This window comes from Puma concolor, chromosome C2 (assembly GCF_028749965.1).
Source record: "Puma concolor isolate L17-30 chromosome C2, mPumCon1.1.hap2, whole genome shotgun sequence".
Classification (NCBI taxonomy): Eukaryota; Metazoa; Chordata; class Mammalia; order Carnivora; family Felidae; genus Puma; species Puma concolor.
The window spans coordinates 95,584,628-95,599,725 of record NC_141675.1 but is presented as its reverse complement, the minus strand read 5'-3'; the positions used below and the strand labels follow the sequence as shown (position 1 = coordinate 95,599,725).

Below are 15,098 nucleotides of genomic sequence, written 5' to 3'. Positions count from 1 at the left end.
ACCCTAAAGACTCCATAAAAAAAACTGTTAAAACTAATAAATTCAGTAAAGTTGAAGGATACAAAATCAGTACTCAAAGATCTGTTGTGGTTCTGGAGAGTAATAATAAACTATTAGAAAGGGAAATTAAGAATTATTAATAATTTAAGAGAATCTCACAATTGCATCAAAAAGAATAAAATACCCAGGAATAAATCTAACCAAGGAGGTGAAATACTTGTATATACCTGTATATTAAAAACTAAAAGATTGTATATTAAAAACTGAAAGAAATTATGGAAAGCAAATAACATGGAAAGACATTCCATTCTCATGGATTATAAGAATTAATATTGTTAAAATGTCCATACTACTCAAAGAAATATACAGATTAAATGCAACCCCTATCAAAATTCCAATGGCATTTTTCACAGATATAGAACAGACAATCCTAAAATTTGTAGGAAACCACAAAAGACTGAATAGCCAAAGCAATCTTGAGAAAGAAGAACAAAGCTGAAGGTTTCAAATTATACTACAAAGTTATAGTAATTAAAAGAGTATGGTATTGGCATAAAAACAGACACATAGATACATGAAATAAATGGACTAAAATAAACCCACACATACACATATGGCCAATTAATTCATGACAGAGGAGCCAAGATCATGCAATAGAGAAAGGGTAGTCTCTTCAATAAATGGCACAGAGAAAATTGGACAACCACATGCAAAAGAATGAAACTGGACCACTTTCTTACACCATACACAAAAATTAACTCAAAATGGATTACAGACTTGACATAACACCTGAAACCATAAAATTCCTAGAAGAAAACATAGGAAGTAAGGTCCTTGACATAAGTCTTGGCAATGATATTCTTAGTCTGACACCAAAAGTAAATGCAACAAAGGCAAAAAATAAACAAGTGTAACTGTATCAAATTAAAAGTCTTTGGCACCTGTTGGGATGAGCACTGGGTGTTGTATGGAAACCAACTTGACAATGTGTTTCATATTAAAAACATAAAAGTCTTTGTACAGCATAGGAAACAACAAAATAAAAAGACAACCTACTGAATGGGATAAAATATTCATAAACCATATATTTGATAAGGGGTAACATACAAAATAAATAACTCATACAAGTCAATAGAAAAAAAGAACTCAAAGAATTGTATTAAAAATTCAGAAGAATCTGAATAAACATTTTCCCAAAGACATACAGCTGGCCAACAAGTACATGAAAAGATGCTTAACATCACTGATCGTTACAGAAAGGCAAATGAAAACCACAATGAGATATCACCTCATTGTGGTAGAATGTTATATAATAGAATGGCTATTCTCAAAATACAAGAAATAGCAAGTGTTGGTAAGAATGTGGAGAAAAGGGAAAACTTGTGTAGTGTTCATGGGAATGTAATTGGTACAGCCACTATAGAAAACAGTATTGACCTCTTTCCAAAAATTCACAAAATATACATTACCATATAACCCAGAAGTTCTACTTCTGGATTTCATCTAAAGAAAATAAAAACATTAACTTGAAAAGATGTATGCACCCCCATATTCACTGCAGCATTATTTACAATAGTCAAGACATGGAAAAAACCTAAGTGTCCACAAATGGATGAATGCATAATAAAATTATGGTATACACACACACACACACACACACACACACACACATACACGGTGAAATATTACTCAGTCATAAAAAATAATGAAATCTTGCCATCCGTGACAAAATGGATGAAACTTGAGGGCATTATGCTAAATGAAATGAGTCGGACAGAAAAAGACCCATACCATATAATCTCTCTTAAATATGGAATCTAAAACAAAAAAAAAAAAAAAAAAAAAAAGAAAACAAAAAATAAAAACAAGCTCATAGATGTAGAGGACAGGTAGGCAGTTTCCAAAGGCATGGAGTAGAGGGGTGGGAAAGTGGGTAAACTGTTTTTATTTTTGTTTTTTTTTAATGTTTAAATAAAATTTTTAAAAAGAATAACCTAAATAGTCTGATAATTTGAAAGAAAGTTAATTTCTAGTTCACAACCTTGCCACAAAGAAAACTCCAGACTCAGATGGCTTTGCTGATGAGTTCACAAAACTTTGAAGGTAGACATAATGCCAATTTTATACAAATGTTTCTAGAAAATAGGTTACTTCCCAACTCATTTAAGAGTCTAGCATCGTCCTGATACCAAAAACAATAAAGCAAAGTTACAAAACACCTACAAACTAATATCCTTCATAATCAAAGATAGGAAAATGTATCTTTAGCATATCAAATTTAGCAATATATAAAAAGGATAATATGCCATGACCAAGTGGAGTCTATCTCATGCATGCCAGGTTGCTTTAATATTAAAAAAATATTTAAAAATACAAAAGTGTGTTCTCAATATTAAAGAATAAAAGAGAAAAGTTACATGATAATCTCAATATATGTATAACTATTCATGAAAATATCAGCAGAAAAAAAATAGCTCTCAGCATATCAGGAGTGACAATTTCATAAAGAATAGCCATAAAAAACCTACAACTGGGGTACCTGGGTGGCTCAGTTGGTTAAGACAACTTTGGCTCAGGTCATGATCTCATGGTTCATGGGTTCAAGCCCTGTGTCTGAGCTGTCAGCTAAAGCCCGGAGCCTACTTTGAATTCTGTGTCTCCCTCTCTCTCTGTCCCTCCCCCACGTGTGTTCTCTCTCTTTTTCTCTCTCTCAAAAATAAATAAAACATTAAAAATAATAAAAGTAAAACACCTACAACTAACACCATTCTTAATGGTAAAAATTTGAATGCTTTCCCCCTACGATCACTAACAAGGCAACTAGTATCCAACATTGTATTCCAGGTCCAATCCAGTGTTAAAAGGCAAGAAATAAAGCTAGATAACATGGAGTTTGGAAAGAAAGAAGCCAAGATATCTATGTCCAGACAAATGTAGACAGTCTTCCCCAAAGTCTTCAAAAACTTATAAAATTAATAGATACATGAAATTTGCATGTGTAAAGTCAATCTACTAAAATCAATTAAATTTCTATACACTAATAACAATTATAAATTGACTTAAAATTTTTTACTTCATTCACAATAGCATCAAAATTATGAAATATTTGGTGATAAAATTAACAAGATATGTGCAAGATCTATTTGCTTAAAGCTACAGATAAAGAGGATCTAACCAATGAGATAGATATATCATGTTCAGTAATATGATTATTGTCAATTCTCCCCAAACTTACCTATAGATGAAAAACAATCTAAAACAGAATTCCAATAGGTCATTTAAATAAACTGACTGCCTGATTTTAAAATCTGTGTGGAAATGCTTAGGACCTGGAGTAATCAAAATTATTTTGAGAAGAACAAAATTGGAGAACACATATATATCAACATTAGTAAAAAGCACAGTGTCAAGGCAGTGTTGTATTCGCATACATATAGATATACAGGTATATGGTGGAGAAAAGAGTCCAGAAATAGACACACATATACGGTTGGTTGATTTTCAGCAAAGGTGTCAAGGTGTTTCATTGTGAAGAGTTTGGTCTTTTCAATAAATGATGCTGGAGCAACTGAATATCTATATGCCAAATAATTAAATAAAATTTGTACCTGACCTCACACCATACACAGAAGGCAATTTGAAATTAATCATACACCTAAATGTGAGAGCCAAAAAGTATAAAACGTACAGAAGTTAATATAGGAGAAAATATTTGTGACTTTGGTATAGGCAAAGATTTCCTAGATCGGACAAAAAAAGGATGAACGATAAAATTGAAGTAAATTATATTTCATTAAGTTTAATAATTCCTGTTTTTCAAAAGACACTGATGAGAAAATAAAAAGGCACAAAACATTCTAGGAAAATATTTGCAAAAATTATATTTTATTAAATGTTTATATCTAGAATATAAAGCATCATATAACTCAATCACAGCAACACAAAATCAAGTAAAGAATGGGCCAAAGGGTTGAACAGGTAATTCATCAAATATGATATATGGATGTTAATCCTCCTTATCATTCCTCATTGAGTATATACAAATAACAGCCATAATGAGAGACTACTGTGTAGCCACTATGATAGCTCAAATTAGAAGGACTAATTCCAAATGTCGTCAAGAAATTGAACTTGAGCACCAATGCATTGCTGATGGGAATCCAAGCAGAATATCCACTTTGAAAACCAATTGTAATTTCTTGTAAACATACACTTCTGTAAGATGTAACAATCCTCTTTGTAAATACTAACCCAAGAGAAATTAAAACACAAATCTCTACTAAATGAGTGTTCAAAGGAGCTTTACCCATAATACCCAGAAAGTGGAAAATACAGATGTCCATCATCTGGGGAAGGGATAATTGTGGTATATCCATACAAAAACTATTATTCAGCAATAAAAAAAAAAACAAAAAACAAAAAACTGTTCCAGAAAACACGTTGGATAAATCTCAAAATAAAAGACTGGGGGCTCCTGGGTGGTTCAGTCGGTTAAGCGTCCGGCTTTGGCTCAGGTCATGATCTCACCATTGATGGGTTCAAGCCCCAGGTTGGGCTCTGTGCTGACAGCCTGGAGCCTAGAGCCTGCTTTGGATTCTGTGTCTCCCTCTTTCTCTTCCCCTTCGCTGCTCGTGCTCACTCTCTCTCTCTCAAAAATAAACACAAAAGACTGTAAGTTGTGTTCTACCTTTTATATGAAATCCTTAAAAAGGGCAAACTGTAGTGATAGAAACAAATCATTATTATCTAGGGACCAGGAACAAGAAGAAGGCATTGGCTGCAAAGGGTTGTATGGGAACTTTTATGTCATGATGGAATGTTCTATTTTGTGATTATTATGGTGCTTACATGACTGTACACATTCGATAAACTCATAAAACTGTAGTTTAGTTAGGTAAATCTTATTGCATGGAAATTATATGTCAATAAAGCTGTTTAGAAAAACATGAGTATTTTGGGTGCACCTGGGTGGCTCAGTCGGTTAGGTGTCCGACTTCAGCTCAGGTCATGATCTCACGGTTTGTGGGTTTGAGCCCCGCATAGGGCTCTGTGCTGACAGCTCAGAGCCTGGAGCCTGCTTTGGATTCTGTGTCTCCCTCTCTCTGCTCCTCCCACACTCATATTCTCTCTTTCTCTCTCTCTCTCTCCCTCTCTCTCTCTGAAAAATAAATAAAACTTAGCGGCGCCTGGGTGGCTCGGTAGGTTGAGAGTCTGACTTTGGCTCAGGTCGTAATCTCACGGTTCGTGGGTTCGAGCTCCACTTCAGGCTCTGTGCTGACGGCACAGAGCCTGGAGCCTGCTTCAAATTCTGTGTCTCCCTCTCTCTCTGCTCCTCCCCTACTCATGCTCTGTCTCTCTCTCTCCTTCAAAAAATAAAAAACATTAAAAATTTTTTTTAAATAAATAAAGCTTAAAAAATTAAAAAAAAGAAAACCATGAGTATTTTTAGTACTAAATTCTTTAAGTATGTTTGCATTGAGAGAGGAAGAACACATGCACAGGAGGGGCAGAGAGAGAGAAGGAAAGACATAATCCCAAGCTGGCTCCACACTGTCAGCACAGAGCCCAGTGAGGGGCTCAACCCCAGGAATCGTGAGTTCATGACCTGAACAGAAACCAAGAGTCAGGCGCTCAACCGACAGCCCTGACGTCAGTTTTCTTTTACTTTGTAGGGCTTAGAGCTCTAGCCCCTTCCTCAAAGAAGGTGAACAAGATAGAACAAAAGCATTTTCTTTCTTTCTCTCTTTCTTTCTTGGCTTTATTGAGGTATAATTGGTGTAAAAAAAGAACTGCAATATTTAACATATACAGTTTGATGAGTCTGGGCATAATAAGCATGCATACATAATACCATCATCACAATCAAGGTAAAAATATCTAATATAATAAAGACATCCATTACCTCCAAAGTTTCCTTATGACTCTGTGCTTTTTTTTTTTCCTTTCTTTTTCTTAAACATTTCTTAAGATCACCCAGAGGGCTACTGAGTGGAGCTGCTCCCTCTGCAGACAACTTCTTTTGTCTACAGACGCCCATCCACTCTTTTTGCCTCTTTTCGGTATGCTAGTACACCTCTCTTTCTATTTCTACTCTCTTTAAAACAAAGCGCCTCCATCTGGAGGTTCATCAGGGACTCTTTTCTGTCTCTTGCTGATTCCAAGCCTCCAATTTACAATGACAAAAACGCTGAAGAGAACTCCAGCAGAATAAAGTTCTGGGTAGGGAAAAGTCTCTGAGTCATTCTTCACTGTGCGCTGCTCAGCCTTCTCTTTGCCTTTCTCCACCAAATTACTGCATTCCATTCAGTGCTTTCCCAACTGAGTCTTGTGTCAGCAACTTTCTGCAGCTGCACGAGCAGCTGCTGCTGCTACCTCACTAGTGGCTGTCATCTTGTCCAGCTCAGAAAATCCATCCAGCAGGCCTACAGAAAAGGAAAAATAAAGAGCTGATAGTGTTATACACAAAAGTTTTCTGAAGTTTCTGTCCTTGCCTCAATGTGATGCAGTTCTAGAAACTGTAAGCATGACTTCAGATGTCTTTAAAGAGAAATACTTCAAAGGGGTTCTTTTCTCAATAGGGGTGATAGTTCTAACAATCGATACTTGCAAAATACATTTTATTTACATGGGATCATTTTATCTTCCAAATGCACCATGAAGCAGATGGCACCACTGCCTTTATATAGACAAGTAAACTTCACTATTAACATGTTTAAGTGACAAACAGTAAATATGAAAACTAGATCTTAAGTGATAGCCTGCCATATTCACCTAGTAGCTTACATTGCCTTTGGCCATGGTTGGAAAGAGTCACACAGTCTCAGTTCAGAATTGTGTTCAGAAGTTCTATAGATACCCCAATGCTTTATTTCTTGGAACAAGCTTTTTCAGTTCTGATATTTCCATTTCCAAGAGTTTAGGGATTTTGAAGGACCCTAATCATGGGATGTGGTTCCAAATGATTGAGACCCCAAGACAAAAGGTAACTTCTCCAACCATTTGTGCTCTCCTGCTTGACTATAATCTTCCTTCACTGGTTTCCCAGGTTGACCTATTTAATCTTTTGTTTCTCTTTCAACCTCTCTGTGGGAAAAGCCCAAATCACATTGTGTAGACCCAAATTTTCTCTAGACCAAATACCCAAACATAATTATCCTCTATAATATCATTTTGAAAATCTAAATATATCATCAAACGTATTTAGCTTTCCCAAAACTTTAGTGTGTGTGTGTGTGTGTGTGTGTGTGTGTGTGTGTGTGTGTGTTTATATATTTACCAATAACAGGTCTAGATTCCTAATCAGAAAACTGAGGTCTGAGTGCCAGTTCACATGTTAGCAGGCTGGGGTATGACAATTAGGATTTCTAAACTGTCATTCAATTTCCTTACCTATAAGATCAATAAAATGATACCTGTTCTACATATCTCACAGGGGTCATAAAATCATATGAGCTAATTTATAAAAGTACTCTGAAAGCCATTAAGAATTATACAGATGTAGGTAGCATTATTAGCAATGATAGCATCTTCTGAATCTATTATTTTATTTATTCTTTTTTTCTAGAGGTTTTCTGTATATGAGACAGGACAAATGCCTTGGATTGGCACAGCATGGTTCTTATCCTAAAATTGCCTCTTTAAGCCTCAATGGAGGCCTCTTAGACCTACTCACATTCTCAGTTACTGTATCTACTTTTGTCCTATATCCTCTCTGCCTTCATTGTTTCTGACCAAAGGAAAGACTCTACTTAAACTCTTCCCACATGATTCCCAGACCTCACTTTTTACATCTCCACCTTTTTTGTTCTAGTTGCTTTCACCATGTCAGCCTTAAGATTCCTTCACCCAGATTCTCTGAGCCTATCACTTTTGCTCTTCCCTCTCAGTTTCCTCTCTTGCCTGCCTAGTTGGCCCCCACACTCTGATTATAAGCACACTTTGAAACAGGGAAGGGATGGATTCAGCATTTTTCCTGAGCCTATATTAAAGGCAAAACAGGTCCATATTTCTCATAAACCAATTATATATAAACAGTAAGGACTAATTATAATCCTGGTCTGGTCCACAGGCTGGCAGATAATATCTCATAATGGTACAAACACCTAACTGTGGCTAAAAATTCATGGGAAATCTTTAGGCACAGGTGTTTTCTCTTCTTTGACATCTTCACCCCATCCTGAGAACAATATTGTAAGTAATACTCTTGCTGGCTGGGGTAGATTTGAAGGTGAGATATAATTTACGTTGCTTTCTATACTAACCTCATCAGTGTTGCTTTCCACAATTAGGTTTTAAGCTCTGAAATTTCAGATTAACGTTTTGCCATACCCGTGCCTCAAATCTGCAGATTGCTCATGATAAATCACACGAGCCATGAGAGCAATGCTACCAGTTCCTAGACTTTGCAACAGCCAGAAATCATCTTTCAGTTGGTTAGCTCAGAGCAGCAGTCCCATCACCAGCTTTCAAGAACCGGTGTTGACAGGTGAACGAGGAGAGGTATTGACCTGGCAACTAGCGGCACCATCCCCAAGGCAAGTGGATATAATTAATATTTATCTTCCACTCAATCTTTGTAAAATATTTCTCCTTTGAATACTACCCACAAAGTGTGTGTTAGGCTGATCACCCCTATACAATACCAGTATTTAAAATAGGAAAATGCATAAAGTATGATTTGTCTGTCCTAAAAGGCCCTTAATGGACAGAACCTTGGCAACCTACCCCAGCACTCATTCCAAGTTTTGGGCTCAAGCATTGATGAAGAAAACCACTAAGTGGAGACTGAGTGGTTCCTAACCTTCTTTCCCTTGTTATTTGACAAACAGTAGAAAGGGAACTTTGTGAAAATTAAGTTAATGTGTGATTATTCTTAGGTAAGTGTTTAACATTTTGAAAATCTATAGAGCTTGACTTCATATTGAATATAATTTCCTTCAAGATTTCAATCATTACATTTATAGAACTACTAAATTTTACATTTAAATTGATAAGTTGACACATACAAGTTAAGGATTTTAATAGTTAAAAGAAAAAATAAAATCAGTAGATTGTTCATCATTTTGTGCTAAGGTATATGAAAATACACATTCTCACCCTCCTCTCACTGGTATTTAAGTTTCATGTATCTCTTATCTTGATCACCATAGCATAAGCTTGAATTTATGCAAATTATTAGTATAAACTGTCTTCTTCATGGTGATTTTCATATTTCAAGGATTAATTAGCTGTACTATAGGGAAACTTTAATGTTTAATTAATAGGAGAAATTTAAGTGGTCTTAATTGGGTAGAGACAGTTTTTTTCTTCTCCTAAATGTTTATTCAGAGGACAGAGGTTTAAAAGAAAATAGAAATACTTTCTAACACATTTGGCCGTCAGAAATGACTTGATTTTGTTGTTGTTGTTGTTGTTGTTTTGTTAAGTGTTGCAAAGCACAAGCTTACTTCTACTCTAAGTAGATATTGCATAGGTAAATGCCAACATTCCAGACATTTACATAAGCCTTAAATAGGTCACCAGCATCTAAATCTCATTTACCACCATCTTCCAACCTCAACTTTCTCTTAATAGCCTCCTAAACTTTTTAATCCCCTTTTAACCATCTTAACCATCGTTATCTATCATAGCAGCAATGCAAGCAATTCTTTTGCTCAATATCTTGCCCTACTATAAACAGAAAGTTCTGGGGTGTCTTGGAATCACTAGGACAATCACAATTATTATTCCAGGAGTCACTGTGGTATAATCAGTCGTGGAAAAACTTAGCAATAAACCACAGATGATAAGCCATCAAAGTAAGATTTCCGGGTACGCACTTAACACAAACATTAGTTTCTTAGAAGAGATGTGCTTTGCCACTAGTAGATGGCACATGTTATTCCTTCTTCCACATTATTCCCAGAACATTTTGTGGAGTTTAAAAGAATTCTTTTGTTTTGGTTGATTGGGCTGTTTGAAGGCAACTGAAGAATAACTAAGACTGAGAAACATATCAAATTTAGAAGAAACTATTTTAAACCCCACCTTGACCTTTAATGGAACAGAACACCTTGAGTTTCTGTGTTTTTAGAGATATAATCAAAGCATTTAGAACCATTCATAAACCAAATAATTCTCTGAGTATTCAAAATACGAGTGTTGTTTTTAACATTGCATGTAATTATATCTATTCAGGATGAAGTTGCCTTGCAATTGTACACCTCTTTGTTTGAAACCACAATGACAGACCATAGCAGACCAAACCCTACTTTCTATCATAAAAAAATCATAATGAATACAAATTAAAATAATGCCATTTACCAAATAAATTGTGAACTATGAATCAAGAGTTTTGTTGGGATGAACACTAGTGGGGAGGTGTTCAAGTTAAGGCTGGAACTGGGAAAAGAGAATCACTCGGAGAAAGAAGGGAAGGGTAAACAGAAACTTCAGAAGAAGGAAGACTGCTAGGGCCCTTCCTTATATAAAGTTAATTCTTGACAAAGGATAAGGTCATCAGACAACCAAACCAACCCCGCCTATCTACAAACAGACACACACACACACTTCAAATGTATTTAGTGCATGAGTCACACTTATCCTAAAATATAGTTCTTTATATTTATTGATGCATTTTGCATTTTATTATACTGAATGGAGAGCTTATTTCCTTATGTGCCTCAACATTAAAAATATTATTTTTACTTTTTAGTTATTACACGATTACATTTCATTATGTATTCAAAGCAACTGACGCCAGTTCTTTTGGTTTTCATGTGTTTTATGGGTTGCCCACATGTATTTTTTTCTAGATCTTCAAACACTATGGAAAGTAGTCAGAAAATGGTATTGTTGCTGCATTTTTCTCCATGTTAACATGGCTAATCTGGAAGCACATTTCTCAGGATTCTCTTCCTTGTATGTTTCTAAATTAGGACTGACCACAAGGGAGCTTGCATGAGATTTAGAAGGCAGTGATGTGAACACTGGGTAGGGCTCAGTTACCATTATAACATGTGTCCATGTGTTGCAAATATGCTAGTTCCCTTTCTTGGTGTGAGGTAGCAGCTGGGCCTGCAGTTCTTCTATCTTCCATCACATCTTCTCCTCAGTCTCTCCAAGGGCAAGGCCAGTTGCAGGTATAGTTCCTTGGAGAGGGTTCCAGTTCCTTCTGTTGGTCATCCACATCGTCAAGGCTAGAGGTGATGATACACAGATGTGGATTCCATTTTGTCTACATGGGTTCCAATTTATCTTCACAAATTCTAGTCTTCCCTCATTCTTCCCCACTTCATGTTTAGCTTTTGTTTTCCATCCGGTCTCCGATGCAGAGGTCTCCCATAAATAGGCATCCATAAACACCTTCAGAAATACCCACAATCATGTCCATTCATATCCTTTATTTCATACCGCTCAGAATAGTACTATGCTTCCTTGATTAAACCCTATCTAACACAAGTGATTTCTCTTTACTCCATTTTGGATGAAAGATATTTTATTCCCTTCCACATTTAGGAACCTCTCAGAGAATAAATGAATTCCATAAATGTGTATCTATGGATCTACATTTTAAAAGGTAATGTCAACAGAAATAATAATAAATGGAAACACTACTGCAATACTGAAAATTTGAGAAAAATCTTACATTTTAGGTAAAAAAACCAACCAATTATATGAGAAACACAGAATTTCTTTTTTTTAAATTTTTTTTAACGTTTATTTATTATTGAGACAGAGAGAGACAGAGCATGGATGGGGGAGGGTCAGAGAGAGGGAGACACAGAATCTGAAACAGGCTCCAGGCTCTGAGCTGTCAGCACAGAGCCCGACGCGGGGCTCGAACTCACGGACCGCGAGATCGTGACCTCAGCCGAAGTCAGCTGCCCAACCGACTGAGCCACCCAGGCGCCCGGAGAAACACAGAATTTCTTAGAATAATACAAAATTAGAACTAGAAATCATTTAATCCTACATTTCCATTTTACAGTTGAAGAAACAGAACCAGACACTTGCCTAAGATCCCAAAATAAAGTAGTAACAAAGCTAGGAGTAAAGTATAATACAGTTTAATTTCCTTTCCCTTCATACTTCTTTAAATTATTGCATTAATATCAGTTTATGTGAAAGACTGAAGATATAAAAACTATAGAGGGTTTCAGTTAACTGAAAATTTATTATGATGCAAAAGGGTAATAAGACTATCAAAAATACTAATGTGATAAGAGGATGTATGAACAAAGTATAGCATCTAATATAAGAAAGATTGTAACCCCACTGTAGTCTGTCCTGATCAGACCATACTCATGTATTTGAGTACCTGAAAGGGTCAAATAAGTTATAAAGAAAGTGACCAGAATTACATGGGTTTTAACGCTATGACATATAAAAGAAAATCGGGGTCATTTTAATTGGAGAAGGGGAGACACCAGGACATATAAGTATTGCCAAATATTTGAAGAGCTTCCATAAAGAAGGAAAATCAAATCTGTTCTCTGTGCTTTTCTAGGGCATAAATAAAATGAATAGCTGGATATTAGAGAGGCTGTTTAATATTTAGAAATACTTTGTGAAAAATAGAGAACTTCAAAGCTGAAGGGGTTGCAGTGAGCTTCCAATCAATAGAAGTTTTCCATCACAGGCTTTGATGACAATCTATCAGGTAATCTGAGCAAAGGATTCCCAATCGGATGGATGTTAGAATGACTTGGGAGGTTCCACTATGTCCCTGTGGCTGAGCATCTATTGTTTGAATGACAACATTATAGGAATACTGTAATAACCTCAATTATTTGAAAGTTATATTTCTGCAATAGCCCATGTAGAAGCTCCAATTCATCTTTAATGTTTGCTCTAAAGTACCAACAACTTTCTTGAGAGACTCTTTTTCTAGAATGAGCTAGATTCAATCCAGATGGCTATATCTGCTGGAATAAAATTCAGGCTGTCAGAATTGAAGGTCAAAAATATAGGTTTTAACTATACAGGGGAAAGATCCTCTGGACAATACTGTACTAAGTACATTCTGGATTGTGCCCAAGGATCCCCCTTCCACAGGGCAGAATGCTGGCTGTTAGCCACTGACATGACACTCAAGTTGCTCCCCAGAGAGTAATACAGCTTTTGCTATAGTATCTGAACAAGATGCCAGACCAAGAAAAGGGGGGGGGGTTTCTTATCAGTGGCAGCCCAGCAGGCTGGGCTATTGGCATGGATTGTTTTACCATGACAGTCACAGACAATAGAAGCAGGCCAAGAAACATCTTTTTTTATCCAGAAATTGACACAGAGGATGTTGCTAAACTCAAATATCTTAAAGAAAGAGAGGCAAAGAAGAAAGGGGTTTAATGGAAACTGACAACAACGCCTTTTAAAGAAGAAAAGTAAGTAATCTCATTTGACTTTTTTTTAATTAAAAAATTGTTCTCCTAGAAATGCACAGCAGAACTGGCAGATTCAAAGAACTATCCTAGAACAAAAGGTTTCCGTTGTGCACACGAGGAAAGCATACATCAAGTTAGCCTGGGGCCTTCTCTGGGAAGAAATTGTATAGAGTAAAGGAATCGTGAGTTTATATTAGAAAAGAAAAAAATGCTTAAATCAGGGTCTGATATACAATTATAAGACAAAGAAGGGAACTCTATTGCTATCTAGTGCACCGTGTCAAATGTGGTGGCATATCTCAATCACCAGGGGAGCTCATTAAAAATACAGTTAATCAGGGTGCCTGGGTGGCTCAGTCAGTTAAGCATCCGACTTAGGCTCAGGTCATGATCTCATGGTTTCTGAGTTCGAGCCCAGCGTTGGGCTCTGTGCTGACAGCTCGGAGCCTGGAGCGTGCTTCACATCCTGTGTCTCCCTCTCTCTCTCTGCCCCTCCCTTACTCACGCTCTGCCTTTCTCTCTCTTTCTCTCTCAAAATAAACATTAAAATTTTTTTTTAAATATAGTTAATCAAGCTCCACCTTAGACTAACTGTGTCTGAATCTGATAGTCAGACAACTTTTGCAATCTCCAAACTTGACTATCACAGAATACTCACCATAATTTTGCCTTAATACTTGTACAACTATAACTGTTTTGGACTGACGCTGGAGTTTCTTTGGTACTCAGATGTAGTAGAGAATAATCTCATTCAATAATCAAAACAATCCTAAAGGGTAATTATGATTTCATTTTAAAGATGAAAAAAACAAAAAGGTGAATAATTTTCCAGCAACCATAGCTGCTAAATGATATACCTAGAATTTAAAGATAGATATAACCCTCTAGCTCATGTTCTTTCCACTACACCATACAGTAAAAAGTTGAACTGACCACATGAAATCGCCCATATTCAATTTTTTAACCCACAAAATTATGAATTTATAGCATCTAATGTAGTAAATTCAGTCACGAAAGAAGACAAAGTACAATATATTGAATGACTGTGAGGAAATAAAGTTATGTGAACATTATGTTTTACAAATTAATCCTTTTCTTTTTTTTAATGTTTATTTACCTTTGAGAGAGAGACAGAACATGAGTGGGGAAGGTGCAGAGAGAGAGGGAGACACAGAATCTGAAGCAGTTTCCAGCTTTGAGCCGTCAGCACAGACCCTGACGTGGGACTTAAACTCACGAACTGTGAGATCATGACCTGAGCTGAAGTCAGACACTTAACCAACTGAGCTACCCAGGCGCCCATAAATTAATCCTTTTCTTTAAGTGCAGTGCAGTTTTATAAAACTAGAAATAAAATGTCCTATCAACTAGTGATGGGCTATTCCTTGCTGAACTGATATCTGTTTGCTTATTCTACTTAAGGATAAATCAGAGGTCTGTGACCTGGACACGGGTGAGACAAGCGAGGTGCCCAGGGCTCAGCATTTAAGGAGGCACTCACTCTCATGTGCTGACACAATACTTGCAAGAGCTTGTGAGTGGGTGCCTTCTTACATTTGCACCCCAGGGTGACTTCTTTGCTCACTCTAGTCCTGACTTCACACTTCACTTCTATTTTTCCTCCTTTTTATTCCACTTTGGTTAATTCCATAACCAAATCATACAAGGCAGGCAATTAAAAGTATGAGATACAAGTCCAAGGCAGCATCCTCTGTGTATAGTGCAAAAGATCACTCA

The 15,098-nt window shown here is 36.3% G+C and overlaps 1 long non-coding RNA gene across 1 annotated transcript in view; it reads right to left on the bottom strand.

Annotated features, from left to right (window-relative positions):
* Positions 1-3,866: 3,866 nt before the first annotated feature.
* Positions 3,867-15,098, bottom strand: part of LOC147577435 (uncharacterized) — a 260,510-nt gene continuing 249,278 nt past the window's right edge. The window contains exon 3 of the long non-coding RNA XR_015255819.1: positions 3,867-6,422. This is a non-coding gene — a long non-coding RNA (uncharacterized LOC147577435). The remainder of the gene's footprint in view (positions 6,423-15,098) is intronic.